Source organism: Pseudochaenichthys georgianus, unplaced genomic scaffold (assembly GCF_902827115.2).
Source record: "Pseudochaenichthys georgianus unplaced genomic scaffold, fPseGeo1.2 scaffold_167_arrow_ctg1, whole genome shotgun sequence".
In the NCBI taxonomy this organism is placed as follows: domain Eukaryota; kingdom Metazoa; phylum Chordata; class Actinopteri; order Perciformes; family Channichthyidae; genus Pseudochaenichthys; species Pseudochaenichthys georgianus.
In genome coordinates, this window is record NW_027262480.1 from 1,113,316 (window position 1) to 1,138,593 (window position 25,278).

The window sequence follows — 25,278 nt, forward strand, 5'->3', positions numbered from 1 at the left end:
CCGGTAACGTGGGTGTAATTACATCCCTCTTTCTGTTCGGCGAGTAGCAGCAACGCTCTACTCTTTCCATTAAGCAGGTAGCTGGTGAAGGCTGTGTTCCCGCACCCGCTCCCGGCTACGCTGCATCTGGCTACCTACATAATGGTTCATTCATGTAGCGCCTGTATGGCTTCTCTTGAGCCCGAGGACGGCCACGACCGCTGCCCCTCCTGCCTCGGCCGCTTCTGGCGGTCAGTGGGGACGAAATTCGAGCATCTGAGGGAGGTTCTCACGGTAAACGCCTGCATGAGCTGTAGCTGCATGCCTCGGGTGCTCAGAGGGACTTGAGGGAGCGATGGCTATGTGTGCTCCCCCCAATAGAAGGACTAGAAACAGCTGTCCTCTAAAGTGGATAGGCTAGCTGCCGATAGGGGCATGATGAAGTCGCCTCTTCAGCCTGGGCCCGGTGTAGGCCCCCCCCCCCCCCCCCTCCTTCGGTTGGGGGGTGAGCTGTTTAGAGCTGTTTAGATCAGCTGCCCTGGAGGCACTGGAGCGTGCCGCCCAAGCTAGGCAGACCAGGCAGCAGCACTCGGGTCCTCGCAGACCTGTGCCCACTCCCAGCAGGCCCAGGGGCCGCTCTAGCAGCCACACTCAGCCGCCGGATTACAGGGGTGGTCTGCAGAGGTCTTAGCGGCCCACTCAACCGCCTCCCAATGACTTTCGTGCCCCATGTCGCCGGCCTTCCAGGCGGCCTCGTGCCCCAGAGCCTTACCGGAACCCCCCAAGAGGCTCCAGGGTCCGGGGGGCTGGGCTCTGAAATCCCGGGGGTGGTCGGTGGCTGCTTTCCCAGCAGCAGCTCAGTTTCTGGGCAGTCTGTACTTCCGTCCCTTGGGTGGTTTTCACCTTAACCCAGGGGTACGGACCGCAGCTCCGGCCCCTAGCCTTCGGCTGGGTCTAATTGACAGTCGTCAGCGATCCGGCAGGGGCCCTACCTCTGGGCCAAGAGTTGTCCGTCCTTTTGTCCAAGGATGCAATCAACCCAGTAAGACCCTCTGCTTAGCCAGGGGGTTCTACTCGGCATACTTTCTCGTGAGCAAGAAAGTCGGCGGATTTCGCCCGATCTTGGACCTCAGAGGAATCAACAGATTCCTGAAGGTGCTGCCATTCTATATGCTGACTACTGCATACGCACAGGTGGAGTGGTTCCCAACCGAGGGATGCCTACTTCCACGTTGGCCGGGCAAGAGGGTGCCTTATATTCAGTTCCTCCGGCCCTTGGGTAGACTGGCAGCTGCCTCGGCCGCTGGGCCCTTAGGCCCGCTGTCGTTGCGCCCCATGCAGATGTGGCTGAACAGCCTTCACTTGGACGCCAAGTGGCACAGTGAAGTCAGGGTGTCGCAGCATTGCTCCACTCTCCGTCACGCTGGAGGGGCAGGGCCTATCTCCTGGTAGGCGTGCCCATGGGCGCCATCCCATCCCGCCAGGAGACCATCACCATAGGTGACTGGGGGGCAAGAATGTGCGTGTTCCTTGGGGACAGCATGTACATTGTTGCTTAGACAACAGTCCCTTCTAGATAGTGGACGTTCTCACTCCACTCTGAATTTATGTGGCTGCGATTCTGCCCGACATGTTCGGGTCGACGGCGCCACGGCGGGGTGCCACAGGTCGGTGTCCCTCTTTATGAGAGGGGCTTTACGGCAGCGTCCCCCTTGCACCCCGAGGGCTCCGGCTTGGGACCTGCCCTTGCTGCCGGATGCCCTATCATCTCCTCCCTTCGAGCCCCTGGCCCAGGTGGGGCTTAGGTGGCTGCCCACGAAGGCAGCATTTCTGCTTGCCATAGCCTCAGGGAAGTGAGTCGGGGAGTTGCATGTCCTCTCCATAAACAATACATGCCCGAGGTGAGACTCTCAGGCATTGCCCTTTGGGCAAATGTGGCATTCCCGCCGGGGTCCTTCCACAAACTCACTTCAATCAGCCTGCCCAGCTGGCAAGCTTTGACATTCAGGAGTACGGCACATCGAAGTTGCTGTGCCCTGGGGGTGCCCAAAGGGCGTATATCAAGGCTACTGCCTGTATACGGCAGGAGGAGCAACTCTTGAGTTTGCCCTGGCGGCACTAAAGGAGGTTAGGCCCTCTAACCAGTGGCTGCCCCACTGGGTTGTCGATACCATCTCACAGGCTTACGGGGCCAGTGGCCGCCCCCTGCCATCAGGCTGAGATGCCACTCTACAAGGAGCATCTCAACATATTGGGCTGCCCTGAGAGGGGTGCCCCTGGAGACCATCTGCGCCGCGGCGTCGTGGGCGTCTTCTGGCACATTCTCCAGTTGTCACCAGGTCAATGTCGCCACTCCCCATTCTTTGGGCGTGGTCCTTTTGCCGAGCTCCGCTGCTTCCAGTGGTGAGCAAGGGCTTGGATTCTTCATGACATTGTTGGTATAAGTCATCCAGTGCTAAAGCACCGCCTCTGGCGGTCAGTAGGGACGAAATAGAACGATAGTTACGGCTGTAACTACGGTCTATGAGTCCCGGATGACCGCCAGAGTTCCCTGTCACAATTCTTGTGTGCTCGCGAGAAGATTCGGGGGAACAGATCCTCTGACAATACCGGCTGATATAGCCGGTGTCACGTCGGTCACAGGTGACTTTGTTGTTATTGGTACTCGAGCTGCGCATGCGCGCGATGGACATATCCAGTGCTAAAGCACCGCCTCTGGCGGTCATCCGGGACTCATAGAACCGTAGTTACAGCCGTAACTATCGTTTTACTTGTATAACACTTCAATTTTATATAAAAGACAGTTTGTTTTCATCTGTTTTCAAATAAACAAAGTATTGGCTTTTAGAATATTAACCTTGTTTCGGCAAATTCAGATGATAAATACAACTTTGAAGCTTGTAACGGCATAATTACAAGCAGAGAACGGACTAATGTAACATCACAGCAAGCATAACAACAGCCGGTGTTTCTTGTAAGTGTTTCAAACCGGTGACATGCGTGATTATGCGTAGTGGTTGTTCGAGCGGAGAATAGTTAGGAATGAATGACCTGCAGTATGAACACATATGCAAAAATTACATCGTCTGTCGCTTAGTGACAGGTTTTGGCAGAGCAGCCAATGATGCAATACGCTTATCTGAAAGCGTTTTCCCCTCTCCTGAAATGACATGACCCAAAAATGTAACTGTTCTTTGTACATATTGGAGTTTTGACAAACTGGCCTTGTGGCCCTCGGCTGCGAGGTGCTTTAACAAGGAAATGGTATCAGCTCCACACTGTTCTGCTGTGGGTGCGCAAATCATGAGGTCATAAACATACTGGATGAGTGCGGTGCCTTTAGAAACTTGGAGAGAGGCCAACCTTGAACACAATGCCTGGTTGTACACAGTAGGAGATTCACAGTAGCCTTGACACAAATGTGTGAATGTGTAAATTTTACCATTATATTCAAATGCAAACCAAAATTGGCTGTCTTTGTGTACAGGGACACTGAAAAATGCATTTGAGAGATCTATGACAGTAAAAAAAAATGCTGCAGAGGCTGGAACTTGGGAAAGAATCAGATAAGGATTTGGTTGCGCGTGCATGCACAGCTGCATTTACAGCTCGTAAATCCTGGACAAATCTCCACTCGTCAGGAGGTTTGTCTCTGATCTTTTTGACAGGAAACACTGGAGTGCGTACCGAGGAATCGTTACACGGAATAATGACCCCTTGTTTAAGCAGAGAGGTAAACACTGGCCGAATGCCATCGCGTTTCAATGGGTACTGGGGTTGATTTGGACGGAACGTGGACTTAGGAGTGATAACTACAGGCTCCGCAGAGCGGATTAAACCTACGTCATATCTGTGAGCTGCCCAGAGTGAGTATGGCACATCTGAGAGTGCGGCAGGAAGCTCAGAGATATGAGAATTACCCGTAAAGGCGGGAAAAAAATGGCATCACCAACGGCATCATCCTCAATCCTCAATGTGCGCAGAACGGCTACGTTCGTGCAGATTTTCATTTTATACACGTCACGTGACAGAGAGTACATGACATATTCTGTGTGTGTAGGTGCCTAATCAGTGACTGACTCCCAATCTTTAACGATTGGACCCAAATCCCTCCATCTATCAGTGGGGCCCCTGGCTAGTAAAATGTGTGGGACCGCCCCTGGGATTTGTGTTCAGCTTGTGTTGTGTGGGTGCGAGTGGAACAGAAACAGCACTGTGCAGCAAACGCCAATACATAGTTTTAAGCATGAGCTCCTCATTCAAACATTCCAGCAGAAAACTCTCCTCATAGTATTTACAAGGATCATCAACAACGTTAGCAGTACAATGCAAATGAGGAGCTTCCATGAACACAGCAGGTGGAAAGACACGTTGATCAGTCAAACGCAACAACGCCTGAGAATCAGGATATGTCAGCAGCCATTGATACACATTCACCAGTTCTTTATCATCAAATGCGGGGTTTTGAACCATCGTAAGAGATGGCTGTCGGACTTTTAAGACCCTCATTTGTGGAAAAACGAGGTCCAAGCCGAACTGGAGAATCAGATCTCTGCCCAGTAAATGTATTGGGCAGACAGATCATAAAATAAAACTGTTTTTGACTGATGTGGGAAATGGATGACTGTCATCAACATTATCTTTACACTGAAGTGGTACAGAAAACTTCTCCTTCACAGTTACCCCAGCCGCTCCTATTGAGGGAATACATCTACCACTAAATTTGCATTCAGGCAAATCTGCCATTTTTACCACAGAATGTGTAACCCCAGAATCAACCCATGATAGCTAAAGTTAGTGTGGGACATTTCTTAAATGCTGTTTCACTGTCATATTTTAAATATGCACCCTCTTTAACCACAGACATTTCTTCTACATTTTCCAATTACTCAATAGCATGTGTGTGTGTGGTGTGTGTGTGTGTGTGTGTGTGTGTGTGTGTGTGTGTGTGTGTGTGTGTGGGTGTGTGTGTGTGTGTGTGTGTGTGTGTGTGTGTGTGTGTGTGTGTGGTGTGTGTGTGTGTGTGTGTGTGTGTGTGTGTGTGTGTGTGTGTCACTTCCCTGTTCAGATGCTGCTGGCTGAATTTCCGTCTCGCTCGATTGGACCCCTTCCTCCCCATCTGGTGCAGGTTAGTCTGATTGTGAATGACCCTGTCTTTGCTGTCCCCCTCTGCCTCCGCTGCCAGTGTTCTGTGGGCAGTCCCGAATCCAATGTTCATCCAACACTGCCACACTTGAAACATCTTTCGTCAAATGAAGGTCTTGCTTCTCGTCCTCTGCCTCTCCCTCGGTATTGTGAGCGGCCAGCATTCTGCGTAGCTTGCGCTGTGGCTGTGAGTCCATTGAGAAAGGCATTACTGAGGTGTGTCTCCCAAACGCCTGCTTGGTCCCCTAGGGCATCGGGTTTGTTTATCCCACTGTTGTCCCCATCTACTTGGGCCTGATGGGGGTGGACGAGCTTGGAGTTGACGGGGAGTCTGTTGACTGCATGGCTGGGGCTTGTAGTGGCGGGGGAGGTGGTTGAGGTGGGCCAGCCTGATTGCCAGGGTTGTACACCGGAGGAGGGAAGGGATACCCAGAGTCGAGGAGAGGGTCATTCGGCCTGCAATGGAAGGATACAGAGAAGTCTGGGGTTTACATGGTTTTGGAAATCATTTATTTTCCTTCTTTCCTTCACATTCATCTTCAACCTTAATCTTTTCTTTAATGCCTAGAACAACTGCCTCCTTTCACGGCATTCTGCTTCATCCTCCCAGTATTATAAACACTTTCTGTGAGTGTCCAGCTTTCTATAAGTCTTTTACTTTAACTTTACTCTTCTTTTTCATTCCATCTTCACACTCTTGTAATTTATCCCTTAGGTTTTTGATTTTTAATTTACTCAAAGAACCTCCATTTGGAAATCCGAACATTTCCGTCCAGATATTTAATTTAGACGGACTGTTTTCACCACGTTTTGCTCGCATGACATCCACAATCGGACCCTCAGGAGGGTGTACAAGCCCCCTACTCTGCTTTGCTCCCATAACAAAGTATTTTAAGTGTTACCTAAACACCCCGTGTTACCAAAACACTATTTTTCACCCGTCGGTGATGTGATATTTGTTCCTCAGTACAAATCACACAAAGACTGATCGTAAACCCAGGCTACGATGGATATCCCAAATATCCTACTTTCGAGCAGTCCCTCTCATAAATGTCATGCGTTTAATTACGTTTAACTTTAAACAATTTAGACACTGTACATCTCACAGAGTATTGAAAGCCTTTTGAGTTCGTTGGATCTCGTGAAGTCAATCGGTTCCACCCCCGGCGCTAGTCCTCTCGTCCCGTATGGTTTCTGTCAAGGTAGAGGAGGATCCGAGGATCCTGGAGCGCGACCACCAGCGTCCGTAGGTGTCCCCAATCGAACTTGCAGAGATCCTGCCGACATCGCCAATTGTTATGGAAATCTGAGACCCAGTCAATACTGTGGAGATTCACAAGTCAGAAAGATCAAAAATAAATGGTGAAACAGACAGTCAGTCACCACTGGGTCTCTTTCTGGTTATTTATTCGAATATATTCAAAGACATAGGTCTCACAGAGTATAGGATAGTCTGCAGGAGTGTGCGCAATAGTCATAAAATAGAAAAGCTTATATACAGGAAAGGGCGGGCAGACAGTTTGTCGGACATCTGCTTTCACACGGTCTCATATTGTTATGGGAGTTACAACTTTGTGTGAGACACCCGTGTCCTTGAGCCGTAGCAAACTTTGTGTAAAAAGGGGTAGTTTCAACATAGTCTGCCAAATCAGCTCTGTGGCCTTGAAGCGCTTGGGAATAAAACCCTCATTAGAGTATGCAGAGAAAACAGCACATAATAGGAAAATGGAACAGTAGTGTTAGACAATGCTTTTAGAAGCATTTGGTTTTAGCATATAGGGTAAGATAATGACATTTCCACTACAACAAACACATCAAACTCCTGACCCGTACCTGTTTTTTCCACCTCAGGAACATTACCAAGCTCATGGGCTTTCTATCCAATGCAGAACTGGAGATGGCTATCCATGCCTTTATTTCATCCCGGCTTGATTGCTGTAATGCTCTGTTCTCCTGCCTCAACAAAACATCAATAAACCGGCTACAACAGGTCCACAATGCTGCAGACAGATTACTCACTCGGTCCAAAAAAACATGCCACATCACCCCGATCCTTTCTGCCCTGGCTCCCTGTCCATCTCACAACCCAATGTAAGGTATTGGTTTACACATATAGAGCTGTCCATGGCCAAGCCCCAGCCTACATTAACAACCTTATCCACCCTCACAGGACAACCCAGGCCCTGAGGTCCTCCGAGCAAGGCCTCTTAAGGGTCCCCGAACCAGGCTAAAAACTAAGGGGGACCGTGACTTTGAGGCGGTGGCCCCTATGGAATGAACTCCCCCAGAAACTGAGAGCCTCTGTCTCTGTCTCAACTTTTCCGACAGGCTTTTGGGGCGTCGGAGGAGGAGGTGAGTTTGTAGCTGTTTCTCATTGGTAATAATAATAATCCTTATATTTATTACAGAGCTTTATCAATGACTCTCAACGCGCTTTACAAATACACATTGGTGTTTTATCCTATATTTTACTGGATGTGTTTTCCATTTTCCCCAATGTTTAAAATCTGTCATACCAGTCCCATGTTTATATATTTATTATTATCAATACTAATGTAATTATTGCAGCTTAACGAGGCTAGCAGTTTAACCCTGGATATATAATATTTGATGTATGGAATATCAAGGCTATAAGAAAACTATGGCTGAAACACGGCATAGTAAAACATTTCTTCATAGTTCAATAAACGACAAGAAAGTCCCCTCAGATGTTAAGACCTTTACAGATACATGCAGCTAAATATAATATTTTAACAGGTTAAGATACACAAGGAGGTAAAAGGTATGATAATACAAATTTAAATACAGTGTTAAGTTCCCTTCTAAACTAGGGGTACAAAGGGAAGTAACAAAATATCAAAATAACCGAGAGAGAGGAAACTGATTTGGCAAAATTAGTAGATAATATCACAGAATCACGCACAGGGATTTATGTTTTTCAAAAAGAATCGTGTTACAATCATGTCAGGTTTTTGGTGGATTTAATTAAGTCTTGGATTGCAGAGTATGAATGTCCTCTAGCAATTTTCAGATGATATATACATGTGTAAAGTTTGTGAAGGCAGGAGGAAAAAAGCTTCCGCGATCACCGTCTCCTCTCCGTTCCTCCAAATCCCGCCCCCTCCCTGCAAATAATGAGTGACAGGCTGATAATGACCCGATAGAAACTTTATTATTCACGTAATCACTGAGATATAATGAAGCTAATGTAACCTCATACATTCATGGGATTTATGTAACAGAAAACAGAGAATGTAAGTGTGCACCCACATGCAGTATTTTAGTTGTTATATGCTGTTGTAAATACTCCTGTTGTCTGCTGTGTTCAGACTCAAGTCATGTGTGTGATGCCACATTCAGGACATTCAGTGTCCTTTTTTTAACAGAAGGCCGTAGCTAGAAGCTGCAGCTGGACTGCAGAAGCATTATTTTTTTGTTTTTGAGGATGGAACAACTTCACACACAGATATAGGGAGGCTAGACCTATAGCCTACAATTAATTAATTTTGGTTTATAAATTAATGTCAAGACATTTATGTTATTGATTTCTGAAGCACTTTCTAAATAATAAAAAGAGAGTTCATATGTATTTACTGCATGTATGCATTGATGAAAAATAAGCCATGTGCAGTAATATAGAAAATTGAGGATGCAACGCATTGGTATGAATCGTGATATCGAATTGAATCGAATCGTTAACAGGATAATCGTAATCGAATCGAATCGTGAGACCAGTGAAGATGCACAGCTCTAGTAGATAATGTTTAATTTTTTGAAAAGGAAGAAGGCTCACCAGCCAATTTACAAAACAAACTTAAGATGAACTGAGAACAACTTTCTCCTAAAAGAAAGATACTGAAGTACTCCATGCACAAAGATAAACTGGAGCACATCTCCTAACAATGAACATGTTAAACTAACAGGTCTCAAACAGAGATACTATACTACACATGCTGCACACGTCACACAAGCAGGTCAGGAGAAGGATTATGAAATCAAAATTATGATTTCTCTCAGAAAGATAAGACACAAGACAAGTGAATAGATTCAACAATATAAAGGCCTATAAAATAAAGTGAACATATAGGTACAACAGAAATACAAATGAATAGTAATAAAAACATCATAATTCTAATAAAGGTTAAACGATTAAAATATAAAGAAACCAAGGTAAAAATAAATGTTGCTATTGAAACTGTTAAATAACTAATATGAGATAAAACCCTTCCTATATCATAAATGAAAAAATATAAAAGTAGGTAAATAATAAAGAATAAAAGACCATTTAAAGTGAGGGGTTGCTAATCTAAAGAGTCTTTAGAAGGCATATAAAAATGTCCACTGAGCCTCTGTGATATTTCCTGGTGCTCCACAGATGTGGATAAAAGCCTCACCCATTTTATTTTGAGGGACTTTAGGGATATTTAAAAAGCTGAAGAGGACCTCAGGGCTTGTCCAGGGACATCAAACGAGACTGACTGTGAATTGAAGTCTGTTAGTCAGACTTCAATTCAGAAAGACTCTTCAAATATAAAAATACAGCTCTCAGGACATCAGGAGGAGCAAACAACTAGCTTGGTTCTCATAGTTGTTCAAAACTATGCGGTGTGGATTCGCTTGTGGAGTTTAAGGTGAGAACTTTGAGAAAACGTTTTCCCACACTCTTCACACCAGTAGGGTTTTTCTCCAGTATGAATACGTTGATGTTTTTGGAGATCACTCGATGTAGTGAACGTTTTCCCACACTCTTCACACCAGTACGGTTTTTCTCCTGTGTGAATACGTCGATGTTTTTGGAGAGCACCTGATGTAGTGAACGTTTTCCCACACTCTTCACAGTAGTACGGTTTTTCTCCGGTATGAATACGTTGATGTTTTTGGAGATCACTTGATGTAGTGAACATTTTCCCACACTGTTCACACCAGTATGGTTTTTCTCCAGTATGAATACGTTGATGGGTTTGGAGACCACCTGATGTAGTGAACGTTTTCCCACACTCTTCACACCAGTACGGTTTTTCTCCAGTGTGAATTCGTTGATGTATTTGGAGATCACTTGATGTAGTGAACGTTTTCCCACACTCTTCACACCAGTACGGTTTTTCTCCAGTATGAATACGTTGATGTCTTTGGAGAGCATCTGATGTTGTGAACGTTTTCCCACACTCTTCACACCTGTACGGTTTTTCTCCTGTGTGAATACGTTGATGTATTTTGAGACCACTTGATGCAGTGAACGTCTTCCCACACTCTTCACACCAGTACGGTTTTTCTCCAGTATGAATACGTTGATGTTTTTGGAGAGCATCTGATGTAGTGAATGTTTTCCCACACTCTTCACACCTGTACGGTTTTTCTCCTGTGTGAATACGTTGATGTGTTTTGAGACCACTTGATGTAGTGAACGTTTTCCCACACTGTTCACACCAGTACGTTTTTTTTCCAGTGTGAATACGTTGATGTTTTTTTAGATCACCTGATCTAGTGAATGTTGTCCCACACTCTTCACAGCTACATGGTTTTTCTCCAGTATGCATACGCAGGTGGCACTTTAAATCTCCAGATCTTGTAAAGGATTTGTCACATTGCTGACAGCTGTGACGTCTCTCTCTTCCTTTTGGTTTCTAGAACAGACGGACAAAGAAAGAGAGAAAGTAAATCTAAAAAGCATAAATACATATACAGTTAACACAATAAAAACTTAAAAGGTCCCATGTCATGCTTTTCCGGTTATTACCCGTCCCCGTGTGTAATGAAGGTTTTTATGCATGTAAACGGTCTGCAGAGTCAAAAACCCTCAAAGTACACCCTGTAGCGAGTAAAACTAACACAGAAAATACCTCTCCAAAACGCCTCGTTGGAGATTTCTCATTTTCCATTGTTTACTTCCTGGGTATCGCTACGTAGAGATACGCAGTAGCCACGTCCCGAGCTATAGCCGCACCCTCTGCCAGCCTTTCACGAAATAAAGCTTCCCAAACCTTTCAGCTATTCATGCCGGATATGTACAGCGTAGGGCACTGAAGAAAGATGCTGTTCCTACTTTGTTTGGACCAGCGGGAGATTCGGGTACACAACCTGTAAGTATTCATTGTTGTTTGTGTATTTATGATGTTTAAAACAAACAAGGTATATCTACCAAAACTGTGTAAATTGGTTAACGTTTTTTGGGCTGCTAAGCCATTGACACAGTGCTAACTGGGCTAACTAAGTTGCTAGCGTTTCCATATATAAACTCCAATGTTAGCAGATGGCCTTACATGTATCTCTTAGCTGGAGAATGTCTGCAATCACACACAAAATACTCATAGACAGTATACTCCGGGTGATTTACCGTACGGTCAGTCGCGAAACTTAATTACATTATAGTTGGCGTTCCTAGAATGTATGCTACGGAGCTAAACAAGAAGGCTACCAAGAGCTTGAGATGCTAGGGAAAACATTGTTTTTATGCAAGCTTAAAAGAATGACCGAAACGTAGCAGACTACCCGTATAAGATTGCAATTGTAAACACGTTCTTGCTAGCCTAGACTAGCTGTTGTTCATAGTAGGTTGGCATATTACACTGAACAACTAACAAACGTAGGTTAGCATATTAGCTGGCAAGCTAACTGTGTTGATTAGATAGATAGATTAGATGGATACACACTCCTACCACAACTACTATGAATGAATCTAAAACAACTTAGTTTCTCTAATATTTTGTGATTTGCATTTGATTTCGTCCAGCCAGATCAGGAAACTCCTGGCGTATCTGGCGGACAACACATGACGGGATGACCACTCTGATGACTCGTCCTAAAAAGCCCCGGCAGCAGTTTACAAAGCTGCGATAGGCAAGATGCCGAAAACGCCTATAAGGGGAGGAATGGATGATATACAGTGTATATATGTATATGTTCATTTCGTACATTTCTAAAAATAAAGTTTGATGGAAATACTTAGTAGCCTTTCTTCCCTGAATTATTTTCTCCTATAACATATCATTCATATATAGCAAACCATGATTTGATTTTTCATCAAACAGTAGTAGTTTATTACAGGTCAAAATAACTCACTCTTCTATAACAACAGTTGTAGGTACAGTTCGGTTAGTTAGCGTATAATATATATGGCTGTACCGATGCCATTGTAAGACTGAAGATCCGCTCAGAGCGAACCAAAAAAAGCACTGTTAGACATGGGCGGAGCCTCTCTGGTGGTTGACTAATCAGAACAGAGTGGCCGAGCTGACCAATCGGAGCACACTGGGCTCACAGGGAGGGGGGGGCAAGAGCTCCAAAGAGCCGTTTAGGACAGAGAGTGAATACATATACTTTACAAAGATGCTGTATGCGAAACCAATGTGAATTTGGAAAATTGCACAGTATAAATCTATTCTAGTAGACCTCAACAATGGAATTAGGATCAGTGGAAATGGCCATGAAATGGGACCTTTAATACAAACATTGAGTTAACAAAATACTAATTTTAATAACGGTTTGTTTATTATATTTGTTTTATATTAGAGTAATACAGAAACATTCTAACCACAGTAAATACCAGAGGTGGGGAATTCGAGTCTCATGACTTGACTCGAGTCGCATATTTTTGGACTTGAGACTTGCTTGACAAAGATTGATAAAATCCTCGACTTGACTTTGACTTGGTATTCATGACTTGACACTTGACTTAGGCTTGAGACGGATGACTCGAAAGGACTTTACTTTCTAAAATTAAATATTTGCATTTGGACAAAGCCCCTAAAGGGCAATGAAAAAAAAGAGTGAGAGAAATAAGGTTGCCAGTTTTGACGGTCTTTGTGAACTCAGTGTATTGGAACAATTTAAAGATGTTATCCCTCAGCGTGTGGCCACTTATGTAAATGAGCAGAAACCTTCCACCGCGCTGAGAGCTGCTGAATTAGCGGATGATTTTGTGTTGACACATAAGGGCAGTTTTACTGAAAAGGGTTCTAGGGGTGATTGGAGGCATGGAGAAGATGGTGGCTATTCCCGCGGTGGTGCAAAGTTTTCACCAGGCTCCTCCCGTAGATTTGCAGGTCCAGGGCGATCCGAGGATGCCAGAGTGGGCCAATGTCATTATTGCAGATAAGAGGGTCATTGGAAGGGGCAGTGTCCGTTGCTTCAACCTGAAGGGAAGCCTCGTTCTTCATCACATATTCCAGCCATGTGTTGTTCTGCAGTTTTGGTTAAAAAGCCGCATGGTGTAGGATCGGGCATGGTGCCTGATAAGAAGCTGGTTTGTGCCAACTTGGATGTGGGTTCTGTTTTTGAGCCGTTCAAAATGGAAGCCGTTGTGTCAGTAGTTGGTAGTGACAAGTATGTTCCGATTAAGGTGTTGCGTGACACAGCAGCTAGATACTCATTTATTGTTGAGTCAGTATTATGGGCTCAGAACAGTCTCATAATACACACGTGCACACAGAAGGATTCACACTTGTGTTTTTCAATGCACACACAAATGTGTTCCGTTTCATATACATGTAAATAAAATCCAATTACAGAAAAAAGTTTTACATATTTATTATTGATCCTCACATATTTGTTTTCCGTTTAAAACCGCTGCACCTGCAAACTCAAACCGCTTTCTGTGCACGGATCGCTGTGCATTCGTGTGTGGGTTTTTTGAGACTCCCCTGACGGTCAGCCGATTCGTACTTGTAATTTTTTCTATCTATAGCCAATCAGATGTCTCCTCCATTCTAAGCCAATCACATGAGCGCGCCCCCACAAGGGTATGATTTCTTGCGTTCATGATGTAGCGCTTCATATACGCATTTTGCGCAGTCCGGTCAGCTCGCTAAACAGAGGGCGGAGCATCAGGTGATCATGCAGAGCTCAGCAGCTGATCTGATCCCTCTCTCGCGTCCGGTTATACTTCACTCGCGTTTGTTACCTTTTTACTAACGGTATCTCGGCACCGAAACCGTAGTTTCGGTTACACACCGGTGGTTTCTGACTTGGCTCGTTGTCAGCCGGTAACCAGCTGCCCAGACATTTCGAGGGGAAAAGGGATGCAAACGGGGCGTTCGTGTGCCGTGGGAAGAACCTCTGTTTATTCACGTTCTTCAGACTAATCAGTTACATTGACACTGTATTGCATAGGCCTACATACAGTTACTTTTCCCGTTCTGACCACTTTCTCTATACTTTCGTCTCTCTTCATAACTCCGCACTTCGCCTTGGCCATCACATTTTACACACACCACTCCAAAAACCCAAAACCCCTTGCGGCTGCTACTCTTAAAGTGACAGGCCAAGCATGTAACACGTTTATGTCCATATCGATCAGATCCAGCTCTCCTGATCGGCCTTTATAGAGAGCACCTAAATAAAGCAGCTGTATTCGCCATGTAGGAAACACACATTTAAAACGGTTTTGCCTGCCGTTTTTGTGTACATAAGCATTCATCAATGGTTCGGAAAGTGGCGCTGTACCTTAATAATATAAAGGCTTGTATTTGCGTGCATTTCCTGTTCGGAAAGTGGCGCTGTACTGAGAGTGGAGGTGTCCTGACACATTAGCGCCTGCAGGCAGGCTCCATGGAGCTGTCAGCTCCGGACTGCGCAAAATGCGTACATGAAGCGCTACGTCATGAACGCAAGAAATCTACCCTCGTGGGGGCGCGCTCATGTGATTGGCTTAGAATTGAGGAGACATCTGATTGGCTATAGATAGAAAACATTACAAGTACGAATCGGCTGACCGTCAGGAGAGTCTCAAAAGACCCACACACGAATGCACAGCGATCCGTGCACAAGAAGCGGTTTGTGTTTGCAGGTTCAGGGGATTTAAACGGAAAACAAATATGTGAGGATCAAAAATACATATGTAAAACTTTTTTCCGTATTTGGATTTTATTTACATGTATATGAAACGGAACACATTTGTGTGTGCATTGAAAAACACAAGTGTGGATCCGGAAATACAAGTTTGAATCCTTCTGTGTGCATGTGTGTATTATGAGACTGTTCTGAGCCCATACAGTATTGCCTTTTTCGTCAGAGACAGAGACTGGGGATTTTGTGCTGATGAGGGGCATGGAGATGGGCTTGATTCCTGTGCGACGTCATACCACTAGTTTACTGGATTGTGAGCTGGTACGGGGAGTTGTGTCCATCGGTGTGCGTTCCGCGTTGCCACTTGATGGGGTACAGATGATTTTGGGCAACGATTTAGCTGGTAGTGCTGTGTGGGCGGGTGTGCCACCGCCTGTGGTGGTTTCCAGGCCGTTGGCATCTGTGGAGCCAGATGAGAGCGGTTTGCAAGTTCCAAGTGTGTTTCCAATTCATACTATTACGCGTGTGCAGAGCCGTAGGATGTCTACTGACTTACCTGTTTCGGAGTCTGCAAAAAGTGGTCCTTGGACTTTGAGATCGAGACAAAGAAGAAGAGGAGGCCGAAGAAGAGGAGGCCGAAGAAGAGGAGGCAGAGGAACAGGAGGCCGAAGGAGGTCGGCACCCAAGAGGCCGTTGAGCGCCTACATGCTGTGGTTCAACGCCAGCCAACCCAAGGAGGAGTGGGACATAAAGGCAGTGGAGGCGAAGAAGCAGTACGAAATTGCAAGGCAAGAGTTCAAAGACAGCGGCGGAGGAGGAGCGTCCTCCAGTCCTAAGAAGACAAGTAAAAAAAAGCTGGAGTTAAGAAGGAGGATCTTGGGTTGTCGTGGATCTCTTTGGGATCTGTTAGCGCTATAGCCAAATTTAATGAAGAGATTCCACCAATACTTAATTCGATAGCATGTCTGCATGTAAGGGAGGAAACCTATACAAAATGTACACCATCCCAAATTGATCATGTTGTTGATAGTGCTACAGATGCCCTGCGAATAAAGTTGGACTCTTTTACTCCTATGAAAAAGAAGAAAACAATACAACATAGATTAGCTCCATGGCATAATGCCGAAACCCGCAAAATAAAGCAAAAGTTGAGACAACTTGAAAGGATATGGCGTTCCACTAAACTTTAATAATCTCGTTTAATTCGGCATATTACTCTCAATGAACATAAGAAAGCACTGCGTAAAGCGAGAGCAGCCTACTACTCTTCATTAATAGATGAGAATAAGAATAATGCAAGATTTCTTTTCAGCAATGTAGCCAGGCTGACAGAGAGCCACAGCTCTATTGAGCCTTCTATTCCCATAGCACTCAGTAGCAATGATTTTATGTGCTTTTTTAACGATAAAATTGTTACTCTTAGAAACAAAATCAATGACCTCTTGCCTTTGACCAGTATAGTGTTATCAACAGCTCCCGGAAATGTAAGTTCTAATATTACACTAGATAGTAAACTAGAATGCTTTTCAGCCATAAACCTTGAACAATTAAATTCAATGATTCTTTCTTCTAAACCATCAACGTGCATGTTAGACCCAATTCCAACTAAGCTGTTGAAGGAAGTTTTTCCATTAATTAGCACTTCTTTATTAAATATTATGAATATGTCTTTATTATCAGGCCATAGCCATAGGCCATACAATCATTTAAAGTAGCAGTAATAAAACCTCTTCTTAAAAAGCACAACCTCGATCCAGAGGTTTTAGCCAATTATAGACCTATTTCTAATCTTCCGTTCCTTTCAAAGATTCTTGAGAAAGCGGTCGCAAAACAGTTGTGTGATTACTTAAAAAACAATGATTTATTTGAAGATTTTCAGTCTGGATTTAGAACACATCATAGCACAGAGACAGCTCTGGTTAAAGTCACAAATTATCTTTAAATAGCCTCTGACAGAGGACTTGTCTCTATTCTTGTTTTGCTCGATCTCAGTGATGCATTTGATACTATCGACCATGACATCCCATTACAAAGACTAGAGCACTTAGTTGGCATAAAGGGAACTGCTTTAGGCTGGTTTAGGTCCTATCTATCTGAATGCTCTCAGTTTGTACGTGTCAACGATTAATCTTCCATGCAAACCAAAGTTAGCCATGGAGTGCCACAGGGCTCAGTGCTTGGACCTATTTTGTTCACACTATATTACATTACATTGCATTTAGCTGACGCTTTTATCCAAAGCGACTTACAATAAGTGCGTTCGACCAACAAAATACAAACTTGAAGAAAACAGAATCATATAAGTACATCAGGCTTCATAGAGCAAAAACATTTCAAGTGCTACTCAACTGGCTTTAGATAAGCCAGCCCTTTATTAATATACAAGTGCTTTGTTAATAGTGCTATCGCTCGAAGTGGAGTCGAAAGAGATGAGTTTTCAGTCTGCGCCGGAAGGTGTGTAAGCTATCTGCTGTCCTGATGTCAATGGGGAGCTCATTCCACCATTTTGGAGCCAGGATAGCAAACCCCACGTGTTTTTGCTGATGGGAACTTGGGTCCCCTTCGCAGCGATGGTGCAGCGAGCCGTTTGGTTGATGTAGAGCGGAGTGCACGTGCTGGGGTGTACGGTTTAACCATGTCCTGGATGTAGGAAGGGCCAGATCCATTCGCAGCATGGTACGCAAGTACCATTGTCTTGAAGTGGATTCTAGCAGTTATCGGAAGCCAGTGGAGGGAGCGGAGGAGCGGCGTGGGGTTGGAGAATTTAGGAAGGTTGAAGACCAGGCGAGCTGCTGCATTCTGGATGAGCTGCAGAGGTCGGATGGCACATGCAGGCAGACCAGCCAGGAGGCAGTTGCAGTAGTCTAGGCGTGAGGTGACGAGAGCCTGGACCAGAACCTGCGTCGCTTTCTGGGTCAGCTGGGGACGCATCCTCCTGATGTTGTAAAGCGTGTATCTGCAGCAGCGGGTTGTAGCAGCGATGTTTGCAGTGAAGGACAGGTTGTTATCTAGGGTCACACCCAGATTCCTTGCAGTCTGAGTCGGGGAAACAACAGAGGTGCCAATGTTGATTGTTAGGTCAAGAGTGGGACCATCTTTTCCCGGAAGGAAAAGCAGTTCAGTCTTGTCAAGGTTGAGCTTGAGGTGATGATCAGACATCCACTGAGAGATGTCAGCTAGACAAGCAGAGATGCGTGCGACGACCGGGTCTCTGAGCGGGGAAAGGACAGAATTAATTGGGTCGTCAGCGTAGCAGTGGTATGAAAAACCATGCGGGGCGAATGACTGATCCGAGCGAGTTGTGTACAAGGAGAAGGACCAAGAACAGAGCCCTGAGGGACCCCTGTAGTTAATTGACAAGGGTCGGATTCGGACCCTCTCCAAGTAACCCTGTAGGTGCGGTCTTTGAGGTATGAGGTGAGGAGGGAAAGTGCAGAGCCTGAAACTCCAAGTTCTTGGAGAGTGTGAAGGAGGATCTGATGGTTCACTGTGTCGAATGCAGCAGACAGGTCCAACAGGATGATGACAGAGGAGAGGGAGGCTGCTTTGGCAGTGTGCAGTTCCTCAGTGACAGCAATGAGGGCAGTTTCTGTGGAGTGACCTGCCTTGAAACCAGACTGGTGCGGATCCAGAAGGTTCTTCTGATGGAGATAACAGGAGAGTCTTGACAGCGCGTTCAAGTGTTTTAGACAGGAACGGGAGGAGAGAGACATGCCTGTAGTTTATAACATTTGACGGGTTGAGAGTGGGTTTCTTTAGGAGAGGGTTTACTCTTGCCTCCTTGAGACTGTTTGGAAAGTGACCAGAAGTTAGAGAAGTGTTGATGAAATGGGTGAGAAACGGTAGAATATCAGGAGCGATAGTCTGAAGGAGGTTTGAAGGGATAGGGTCCAGAGGACAGGTGGTAGGGCGGGCAGAGGTAATGAGGGTAAGAACCTCACGTGGAGAGAGAGGGGAAAAGGAGGTCAGTGTGTGGGTGAAAGGAGGGTCTGGTGACCCAGCGGTGAGGAAAGGTGAGTCAGAAAAAGAAGAGCGAATATCATCAACCTTTTTTTCAAAGTGGTTAACAAAGTCGCTTGACAGAAGGGAGGAGGGGGAAGGGGCTTTGGGGGGGTCCAGGAGGGAGGAGAAGATGGAAAATAGTTTTTTGGGATTGGAATAGGAATATTGGATCTTATCTTGAAAGAAAGTGCTTTTTGCCTGAGAGATCGAAGCAGAGAAAGAGGAGAGGAGAGCCTGATAGGTTAGGAGGTCGTCACGGTGTTTAGATTTCCACCATTTCCGCTCTGCTGCCTGAAGGACGGTTCTATTAGCACGCAGTGCATCATTTAGCCAGGGAGCAGGAGGGGACTGATGAGCCTGCCGAGATGTGAGAGGACAGAGAGAGTCCAGAGAGGATGAGAGAGTAGAGAGGAGAGTTTCTGCAGCAGAGTTTGGAGGTAGGAGTTGGAACGAGTCAGAGGAAGGGAGGGCTGAGAGCACCGATGAGGCAAAGGTAGAGGGGGAGAGGGAACGAAGGTTACGGCGGATAGGTGCAGGATGAGAAGAGATTAGTTTGTTATGTTTGGAAAGGGGTAGAGAGAATGAAATTAAGAGTGATCCGAGGTGTGGAGCGGGTTTACAGAGAGGTTAGAAGTAGTACAGTTCCTTGAGAATATGAGATCAAGGACATTGCCAGCTTTATGAGTTGGTGGGGACGGAGACAGTGAGAAAGCAAAGGCGGTTAACAGAGATGTTAGTTCGTCTATCTTCCCTGGAGGTTGAAGTCTCCGAGAAGTACAGCGGGAGGACCAGATTCAGGGATGTGTCAGAGGAGATGATCTAATTCCTCCAAGAAGTCTCCAAAAGCGCCTGGTGGACGGTTGAGAACAACAATGAAGAGCTCAAAAACATTCTTTATAAGGCTCAATGAAGTGAACAAGCTCCACTGTACTATCAGGTCTCTGCATCCCAGTCTTTATTTTCCTATCTAAAATTCTGCTGAACTGATGTAGCTCATGCCCCAAGTCCTCAATATTTGCATCATACAAACAGAAAATGAAAACAGAGTTGTCTCCTTCAGAAATGAATCACTGTTATGGTTAAGAGCTTGGATGCTATTCATCATGTTACAGTTTGTGTTTGAAAACCATCTATTAAGCTCATTGAGCATCTGATGAATGACAGGGTAGAAAAAGGCTGTACGAAACCCGTGTTTATCTTGTTCTGTCTCTCTCTGTCCAACAGTAGTCAGTACGAAGCTTTCAGCAGGTTTAGAGCTCAGTTGTTTTTGTAGTTTTGCTGCCGGCTGTATTGCAGTATCACATTGCTCAGAAATGTTCAACACTTCATCCCACAAGTTATCAAAAAATAACTCAATGTCTGAACTAAAGATCCAACTAAATCCACAGCCTTTGAAAGGTCAAGGGATGAAGACTGTAACATGTCAGAGAGAAATGTTGTTTCTGCAAACATTTTACGGAGTGTTACAAGATGCACAATGAATTCTAGATCCAACTGTGCCAGCAGACCACGTGCCTCAATAGATCTCTCACCATTGTGTTCTTGGGCTATGTCTTGCAGTACTCGCTTGAGGGCCGGTAATCTATCCATAATGTTAATGTTTCCATTATGCTACAATGATGGAGAGTTGTCTTTTCTCTTACTGTGCCACAGAACAACACAAACACTTGTATTTGTATTGTTATTATTTTTAAAGTAAAGTAACTTCTTATTAGTTACTTTTATAATTTAGTAACTAATAAAGTAACCAGTTACTTTTTTGAGAGCAGTAACTATAACTATTACTAGTTACTTTTTAAAAGTAACTTGCCCAACACTGGTAATAAATCATAATCTTCTCATTTTTTTCACTTTTCATTTTTAGGGGGGCCACAGGGGGGTCAGAGGTCAGTGTTAGGGGGGCACTGGCCCCCCCTGCCACCCCTAGAACCACCCCTGTGCATGTGATATGAATGATAATGGGACACATCGACGTCTGCAATCACAGTGCCGCGGACTGTAGGCTACGTAATGTTACTTTGATCTGGTTACTTATGTTGTGGCAGATATGTAATTAAGCTTTCTTAACATAATAGTATAATGATAGTTATAATCGTCCGATTGCTCTGAACATGGGAGGTGATATTTTATTCATTTTCACATTCACACAGTCGGTAATTTTGGCCGGCCGTCTTTCCTGCAACCGCAGTTTAAACTGTATTTCCTCCGCGCACTGAGCTCTGATTGGTCAGCAGGCGTGGTGCTTTCGCTAAGTTGATCTCTTATCCTGGAACATATCCTGCTTCGGAGCACAGACTAGGTTCCAGGATAAGTCACCATGGAGATCTAGCCCGCTAAAAAGTGAACCAGCTTCGTAGTACCGGAAATCCCAGAAGTTATCTTGCTAAACAAAAATCCTGCTTCGTAGTATAACCCCTAGGTTAGGTTGCAGGCTAAGAGCTCAACTCAGTGAAAGCACTACCTGCTGACCAATCAGAGCTCAGTGTGCGGAGTTTAAAGCGATCAAGTCATATTACAGGAGAAAGGAAATACAGAAAAGCTGCCGTTGCAGGAAAGACGGCCGGCAAAAATCACCGACTGTGTGAACGTGAACATTAATAGAATATCACCTCCCATCTTCAGAGCAATCTGACTATTATAACATTAGCGTTAAGAAAGCTTACTTAAATATCTGCCACAACATAACCGGATCAGAGTAACATTAAGTAGGCCTACAGTCCGCGGCATATCACTTCATAATGTATCATATATTTCCTTATCTGAGTCAGCTGAGCCGTATCTGGCACATACTGTATGCAGAAGTATTATTTAAAGCAACACATTAAGTTGACGAAACGTGTTTGAATGTATGCATTCAAACACTTTTTCTTTACCAGCTGTGATTCACCTTGCAGGTGCAGCTATGTGGCTTTTATCCTGGATAAAGTGTTTAAGTCATGGATGTTTAAAGTTTAACTTCTTCATATGTCTAATATTATAGTTGACTTTTCATTCAGGAAGTATGACGCTGCGCTGTCAGTACGCTTCTCCATATTTGTGATTGGTCGAATGCTCCAAATACCACCCCTTTCATGTGAACGCGCACCTAACTAGAATAGGACACAGGCTGGCTTGAGCGATCCACTTGATAACCTGCGTCGTAGTACCGTTTAGCGAGAGCGCGTATGTTTTGGCTTAGGCCAACGGCTAACTCAAACATATCCAGGTTAGGTTGAACCACTGCTTACCTTTTCATACTTTATATATCTTAGCATATTCTGTTCATACTGTTCATACTGCTCACAGGGCTGCTGTGTAGATCTAGTGTATTCTAACCCTCACTGTTATTCATCATTCAATTTATTCTTATATTTTATTCTGTAGATTGTGTACATTTCTTTCTTTCTTTCAGTCTTTATTTCAACCGATTACAAATAACAAATGTTGAAAAACAGAATACCGTATTGTTATAATACAGTATTTATCCACATTCATGGGTAATATTTGTATATTCAACCAAAAAACTAAAAATGTCTTCATATTAATAATAAATCATATGTGTCCGAAAGGGAGTAGGAGGAAGCAAATGCTTATTAATCCACCCCTTACTGATCAATGATTATCCTTTAATCATTATGCAAGTTATTCCTACATACATTTATACATACATATACAATCATTTCTCATCTTCAATCACCTTTCTTCATTCTCATATTTTCCAAAAAAGTGTTTCTGTACATCCTTTTAAACTGAATTATGCTTGTGCTTTGTTTTAACTCCGGCTCCAAACCATTCCATAAAATCACCCCAAAATTACATTACTTTTCACTTTACTGCTTGTTGCCACTCCTGGTTAGAACGCTAAACTGCATTTCGTTGTCTCAGTACCTGTAATATGTGCAATAACAATAAAGTTGAATCTAATCTTGAGCAGGAACAAATGGGGTTTTAAGAGGTTTAAGGAACTAGTTTTTATATAAAAACGTTTTGAAACAAATATTGTATTTAATTCTTATTTTTACTACTGTGTTTTTAGTTTTAGTAAACATTTTATTTTCACATTACATTTCTTTATAGATATTTTTTTTAGACAAGTTTTTGTGATTTCTTTATTATTTAATTATTTTATTGTCTGTTTTTCTTATTTAAATTATTATTTTATTTTATATACGGGAAGATTTTTTTTTAAATGTTGAAGTTAAAGCATCAATCTGCTGCACGTGGAGAGCAACATTAGGGACTAAATCTATGGATACACCTCAACAACACCATGTGAAACAGAAACTGAACAGATTTACTTTTTCGTTATGCATATTTTACAATCCACTCCTTTTTAAACTGTAGTATGAGTTGGAATGATTTCATACCTGTTATTCGGTATTCTCTTATTTGTATACTATAATGATCATATAAAGGTGTGCCTTGGAAATACTTGTTTTGCATCAATCTTGATACAGGGTACTTATTATATGTTATAGTTTGTATTCCTAAAGCTTTTAGTCTACTATCCCATCATTCAAGGGTGGGTTTTCACAATAAGTAATGGTTTATATTTTTGCAGCGGACACAATCATTTACATTTTTTTTACTATGTTCAATCTGAATTTACTTTAAAAAACATCTATATTGATTCTGACTTTTTTCTACATCCAACTCACAGGTTTTATCATTGCTTTGAGAAAAAAGACTATTAATTTACCCCTTTTAGAAGTGAAGATATAGTCATTTGTTCTGGGAATGTCATTTCGAGCCCGAGACCTGAAAAACAGGTCAAAATGTTTTACCATAATGTCTAATTGTGCATTGTATTACATCGCCCTATTTGATCTAGTTTAGCTTTTCTTGTTTTGTTGTTTGTAATGGCAGGGATTTGTCAATTTGTCAATTAGGGATGAATAAAGTACAACTATAACCATAATCACATTAAGCATTTCAATCCATAGAAAGGTCTGTGCCACGCAATTTCAGTAGAAACAGGAACACTTTATTGCCCTTTTGTTTTACAGCCATGACTCGCACTAGCTGCTGCTCCGCTCATTCAAAATCAAAAAGACCCCCAACTTCCTCCCAGACACCTGCCCAAAAGCCCAACCCTCAAGTAAAGGACCCAAAAGCCTTTTTGTGCTTATCGTTGGCACTGATAAAAGACTGGCATATTCCTTCAAGGTCCAGTCTGTCCTAGTTTCTTCTCGGTGCACCATGACATATGGCCACATTATTCAGCCTCGTTTGACTCATCGATGATCTAAGCCATGTCTTAAGCCTCCTCAGGGAACTAAAACTCCTCTCAGCCTCTGCAAAAGAGGCAGGGACGACCAACAGAAGCCTTACTAAAGCTTCCACCTGACCGAAGAGACCTCTCACCTCTGGCACCATTTCCCGAATAATGCTAGCAACATCCTGAGCTTGTTTCATAGGTGTAATTAGCCCCAAACATGGCCAGCTGCACCTGCAGTAGTCTTGAATTCAATTCAGGATACTCTTCTACCACCTTGTCCATGTCTCTGTGTAGCAGCACATTTTCAAGCTGCTGCAGCTTGTGGAATCCAGCTTGTTCAAACCTCTCTATGAATTGAGTATTCATTTTGTCCAATGCATTATAGAATTGGACATTGTACAAGGACTGGGCATCGGGATGGATATGGGCTGCAGCTGACCGGTGTAACGCTTTGTAGGTTTGCGGACATGAGGGATCTGAATTGGTTGTAGGTCCAACTTTGTTGCCACAGCAGTTGCTTTCGAGAAACAATACATCTAAATGCTCCTCCGTTCGTTTGACCTGCATGCTTGTTTGACATGGTCTACAGCCTCCAACATGCCTGAAACGGTCTGTTTCCTAAGCTGCAGGGAGGTGTTCAGGCACTCCAAATCCCCCATCAGGTCTTCAGCCATTAAAAGGCCGAGCACAGTGTTCCCTTTAAGAAATGTTCCATGAAGACCATTGGCCTTGGCTGAAGTTTCAGGTGAGCTGCATGATGCCATTTCTTCAAGGGCCATCAGCACTGACTCATACTGCTTGAGAACTGAGCGGATGGCAGGGGTACGTACAGTCCACCTGGTGGGACAGAGAGGCTTCAATGAGGTGAAAGTTGAACCATGCTCTGATTTTGCGATATTCTGGAAAATCAACTTGAACTTGCCAGATTGATTAAAGAAGCCCCCCAATTCATGGACCAGACCCATTGCATCTCTTACTAGTGGCTGCCTGTGGAGCACAGGCAGCCTGCGTAATTAAGTTCACGCAGTGGGGACCAAAGTGACAATACACAGCCAGCGGTTGTTCTTTCCTTAAAATGGCTTGTACTCCCTGCAATCGTCCAGCCATGTTTGCGGCACCATCATAAGTTTGTCCTCGGAGTTGAGACAGAGGAAGCTGTAGGCGCGTCATCA

General features: G+C 44.1%; 1 pseudogene; it reads right to left on the bottom strand.

Moving 5' to 3' along the window:
• The window catches only part of LOC117441324 (zinc finger protein 721-like), a 243,847-nt pseudogene that overhangs the window by 149,877 nt on the left and 68,692 nt on the right, over nt 1-25,278 (bottom strand).